At 31.7% G+C, this 6,000-nt stretch overlaps 1 long non-coding RNA gene across 1 annotated transcript; it reads right to left on the bottom strand.

The window, feature by feature from the left end:
• Positions 1-2,354: 2,354 nt before the first annotated feature.
• On the bottom strand, positions 2,355-4,862 carry LOC140180406 (uncharacterized). Its single transcript, XR_011874625.1, has 4 exons — positions 4,692-4,862; positions 4,546-4,599; positions 4,329-4,457; positions 2,355-2,887 (listed from the first exon to the last, which is right to left on the bottom strand). It is a non-coding gene; the product is annotated as an uncharacterized lncRNA (long non-coding RNA).
• Positions 4,863-6,000: the final 1,138 nt, after the last annotated feature.

Genomic DNA, 6,000 nt, shown 5'->3' with positions numbered 1-6,000 from the left:
AAATCAATAACTAAAATCAGTCAATATATATATATATGATTTAATTTAATTTATTTTTAATATATATTTTATATTGGTAGTTAATTTTGATAGCTGATTATGATATATATTATATGTATAAAAAATATAAAATATTTTCGTAACTTATTAATTAGTAATCAAACTTCTTCAATAATATAATTAAATTAAATTGACATTCATGATAAAATTTTATAAAAAAAATAAACAAATTTTATAAATAAAATAATTAAATTTAATTCAAATTTATAATCGAATAGTATAATATAATACAACAATAACTAGTTTATTATGTTCATAAAATAATTCTGAAAATAAAAATAAAAATAATAAAGAATGGAGAGCTATTTATGACTGGATGTGTTGTTATGTACACTATCAATATTGTATAAGAATATATTTTGCTGCCTTTAAGAAGCCTTTTGCTATTTGAAATTTTGGAGGAAAAACAAAAAATTAAAAAAAGGGTCCGTTTGTAAATTGTAACACGTAATTCAAAATTTTACAATGCAAACCTTTTCTTTAACTCCATTTTCGTCCAAATCTTACCACATTTCAAAGTTTTCTGCAATGTTCCGGATATAATATTCTTCTAGACTATGATTCAACGACCCTAGTAGCTAGGCGCTCTTCGAATTTCCTACATTATTTTTTTTTAACAATATCTCTCGTTCCGGTTAATTAAAAACTAATCTGTCATGGAGTTTCATTTAAAAATTTGTCATTAGCTAATAAATTCGAATTTTCAATGTTTATTTAAACACATTAGTAAATTAACCATTAAATCAACATAACTTAACTTCTTACATTATTTTATTATCCATACAATAATATCTCATTAGATTATATAGCATATCGATCAATCGCTTTAGATTTTAAGTGATAAAATGAACCAAAATCGTTCGGATTAGAATTTAAAATTTGTCAAAACAAAATAAATTTCACTGCGGAAAGGCCGGGCCAACCGGCCAAGCCAAATATTTTTTATTTTTTATTTTTTATTAAATAAAAAATAATTAATGGTATAAAAATTAATAATTATATAATTTTTAAATTATTTTTTTATTTTTTTAGTTATTAACTTTTATTTAGATTATGTGACTTATTTTTTAAAATAAAGATGATTTTATTGACGAATATTATTTTAAATAATTTTATTAAAATTAAAAATTTAGAAAAAAATAATAAAAAAATTATATTATAATTATGCTAATTTTTATTTGTATATAATTTTTTAATTATTATTTTTACTAATTTAAATTACTTTTATTTTTTTTAAATTAAGTGGATTAATTCACCAGCCTATTATAAAATATAACTGACTAATATTTTGAGTCTATTTTGTTTAACAATATCAACCTTAATAAGATAAGCGAGACACAGACTACTCACTTTACCACTCGTATATTATCTTAGATACATTATTAGAAGAAAAAATTTTGTATTACTCCATACTTAGATAACCAAATTTAAAGTACGTAGAGACGAGGATTAATTAAGTTTTAATTGAGACATCAACTCTTCGCCGTGGATAAGAGAGAATGAAATGGATGATTGTCAATGAAGAAAATTAAGCCTAGGATATATATAAATCTTTTTACACAAAGTTTGAGAACAAAAAGTATATGATTTATCCTTTATATTGTAAAATATTACAACTGAATAATATAATTAGCTATGTGAGGAATTTTAATAATTTACATAAACATCATATTAGTATATCATCATTCTTGTACGGAATAATTATTTTGTAACTGAATACAATTAAATAATAAAAATATTATATATACTAAAATTAACTATTATATATATTTGTATATAAATATATATAATTTAACTTATTTTTAATATGTATTTATATTTTAAATTTTTAATATATACTCTATTATATATAGTCTAAATAAATAATTAATTTTAAAATTAATTTCAGTACATACCTAAACTGATTAATTAAATAATACACATCATCATCATCATTAGAACTACAGTTGACTACGTACTAAATCATTTTTATAATTTAAAACTTAATTCCTCGCCGCATGCTTATTCTTTAATTAATAAAGTACTTTTCAGTTTTATCAAAATAAAAGATTTATTAAACTGCTTAAATTTGACAAACATAAAATGCTCTTTTCGTTAACTTATATTATAATGTACAATTATTTTTTCTTTTTAGTTATAACTGTAACACCCTACCACACAAAGCTTTACGCTTAAGTCATAAAACAGAGGTGATGTGGTATTACGACCTCTAAAATAAAATAAGTACATATAATAGCAGAAGAGTTATAATATACTAGGAGCCTTGAAGGATAGGGGAAATAAAAATCGCGAGATAAAAGCGCAACGCTCAAGGAACGAGTTAACTTGCATGCTAAGAAAACCGTAACTGTCAAACATAAGATAACAGAAGTAGGAATAGAGTGCCAAAGATACAAAATAACAAGCTCCTAACTCAGCCTGCGAAGTCAAAACTGGCCGGAGAATATTTCAGAAACGCTCAACTGTGGCACAATTAGTTCAACTATAGCATTCGCTTCTGAAAGAATTTGAACTAATTGTGCCACAGTTGAGCGTTTCTGCCCAATCGCTTAATTACACCATAGAATAGAATAGTACATGCTTCTCTTCCTCGAACTAATGCGGACACAACGCAGAACCCATATACATATCCAAAACCCAAAAGTACATACACACAATCCTGCCTCTCCATAAACCTCTAAGAGGATCAAAAAGGACAAGTTATAAGGAGAGAAAGCTAAGTACATATATATACATCACTGTACAACAAAACTATACAACAACACTATCCAGTAACCCCTCCGCTTTAAGAGTCCAGACGCCTAACGAGATGGCTCCCGACCTGCATCTGAAAAATAACAACATAGTATGGAATGAGAACCGGAGGTTCTCAGTATGGTAAAGGTGCCACACACATAATATATAAGGTCCTGGGAATGCCAGAGGCAATCCTAGAACGCCGACACTCAGATTGTAGAGCTTAAAGTATTAAACAGAAGCCATAAAAGGTGGTTTCCTAGAAATATTTAATCCTAACTTAACTTAACCTTAAATCTAAGTCATATACTGCCATTCCTCCATACCTCCAATTCCATCATGCATTTTCACAGACAAATAAACAGATAAAGGCAAACACAAGAAAGTTACAACTACTGCAGGTAACAAATACACATTTAGCATGGCAAATACAGATAGGCACACCCAATTAGAGCACAAGCAAGTAATTCAAGTAATATGCATATGATGCATGCCTGTCCTATGGCTGATGAGGCTCATCTGTCGGTTATCCAGCCAACCCGACAAGTCTGAATTGTCCTTAGACTGTCCCCCGACGTGCATCCCCAAGAGTCTATGCATAGATTTTTCTCAAATAATCAATATTGCTCAATGGGGGTAACATTCCCGGGAATTTATATAGTGCCCGGTCACACTTACGTCGTAGGGTCAACAGAGTATCGAGTTTTCAACCTGGTACACGTGGTGGCAAGCCACGACACTTAATCCAGGGAATCTCGTATCTCAGATTATTCAAATTCATAAGCCATATAAATAATTCAATTAAAATTCATCAACATCCACATCATTCTCAATCACATCTCATTCATCATTATATGTCAATCATATTCAATCATTATCCTTCATTATCACACCTCTCATTCCGTCCATCAATAGTTCCAATTCAAAACATAATTCATTCTTTTCCAAATGAACTAAACTTAAAACATGCTCATTTTCTTAATAACTCAAAATCAAACCATATAACCTTTAAATCTAAATCTTTTTAAATAATCATATAAACAAAATCTCTAATTTTTATAAAATTTCGGCAGCATCTCCTCTAAAACTCGGACTTTGCCACCCTGTTCGGGTCCAAACCTGTATTCTTTTCAATTCAACATACCCTTTCTCATCATCATAACAACCACCACAATAAATCTACCTCAAATCAACAATTAAACTCATACAATATTCAAATCCAACAACCAAAATTCAACTAAGGATCATAGTTCACAAATCCTAGGCTTTTAACACAAAATACCTCAAATCAATAATTCACCAAATCATTAGTTAATCAACAATAACATTCAACCATAATTCTCTCCAAATTAACATAACAACATTCACCATCCAAAATTAAAAACTAATTATCCAATAAACTTCAACCAAATATATTCATCGATAAATTACTAAACATTAAACATACACCTGCATTCCAACTTATCCAATGGTCATCTAGCCTAAGTTTTCACAGAACATTATATATTAAATGCAAGAAACCTAAACCATACCTTAGCCGATTCCCAAGAATTATTCCAAGACAATTTTCCTAAAAGAACACAACCCTCAAAACCTCAACTAATCCGCTTCCTCCAAGTTCCAGTATTCACAATTTCAAGCTCCAATTATTTATTTTCAACCTAATACACATTCATAATACATATATACCCAATTTAATACTCAAAGCTCAAATTTAATGAAATTAAAATAGAATTATCGTATCCTCACCTTACCCAAGCTTCACATAAGCAAGAGTGAACGTTTCTCTCAAGCTAATTGGATCTTAAAACATCAGAAATCAAAGAAATTCAATATTCCCACTTAAAATTCGAAAATTGGAGGAAGATGAAGCTGAGAGTGATTAAACAAGTTACCTATGAAATTGTTCCGATAGAAATGTAGAGCTCGACGCGGTGAACGCGTGGCCGCAAACGGTGCGACGATCGGAGCTCGAACGGAGGAGTTACGGGGGTTGGAAGGTTACTGTAAGGGTTCGGGAGTGTTTTTCTTCTCCCTGGGCATTTTCACGCTGCAGCTGGTGAAATGGAGAAGAAGGGCTTTCGGGCTCATTAAAAGTGTGGGTCCGGTTGGACCGACAGCCCGGTTCGGGTCCGGTTCAACCGGTTCGGCTCGTTCGGTCCAATTTTAGACCGTTTTCTTCGAAATTAGTGTCAAAATTCTCGTTTTGATGAGCTCTACCCTATTTTGATATAATATTCGCATTTCTAATCCTCCTTATTAAAAAATAATTTATTAACTAATTATCTACTAATTTAACCGGGGTTTACATCCTACCCACCTAATAAAGAATTTTGCCCTCAAAATTCAAATATAGTTACCTGAAAAGAGATGTGGATAGTCCTTTCGCATATCTGATTCGAGTTCCCAGGTATGTTCCTCGATACCAGCTCGTCTCCAAGCTACTTTTACCAATGATACTTCCCTTCCTCGTAATCGTTTAACACTGGTGTCATCAATCCTCACCGGAATTACTGGGAGTGTTAGATCTTCTCTCACTTGGATTGGTTCTGGTTCTAGAACATGACTTGCATCAGGAGTATACTTCCGAAGCTGTGATACATGAAATACATCGTGCAAATTCGAAAGGTATGGCGGTAAGGCAATTCTATAAGCCACTGGTCTAATTCTCTTCAAAATCTCAAACGGTCCAATATAACGGGGATTCAGTTGCTTAGTCTTAAAAGCTCTTCCCACTCCAGTGGTTGGTGTTACTTTCAGAAAAACATGTTCTCCTTCCTCAAATTCCAAAGGCTTTCGCCTCTGATCAGCATAACTTTTCTGGCGGCTCTGGGCTATAAGCATTCGATTACGAATCTTCTTTATCTGCTCAGTCGTTTCAGCTATCATCTCAGGCCCTAATAAACTCTTTTCTCCAGTTTCATACCAACACAACGGAGACTGACATTTCCTGCCATACAGAGCCTCATATGGAGCCATTCCGATGCTCGCATGATAGCTATTATTATAAGCAAACTCTACTAATGGCATATACCGGTCCCAGCTTACCGGCTGGTCCAAAACACAAGCCCTTAGCATATCCTCCAAGGTCTGAATAGTTCTTTCTGACTGACCATCTGTCTGAGGGTGATATGCAGTACTCAAGCTTAACTGAGTCCCAAATGCACGCTGAAAAGCTCCCCAGAACCTTGATGTAAAATGGGG

The sequence above is a fragment of the Arachis hypogaea genome, chromosome 16 (assembly GCF_003086295.3).
Source record: "Arachis hypogaea cultivar Tifrunner chromosome 16, arahy.Tifrunner.gnm2.J5K5, whole genome shotgun sequence".
In the NCBI taxonomy this organism is placed as follows: Eukaryota; Viridiplantae; Streptophyta; class Magnoliopsida; order Fabales; family Fabaceae; genus Arachis; species Arachis hypogaea.
This window is presented reverse-complemented; position numbering and strand designations above follow the sequence as displayed.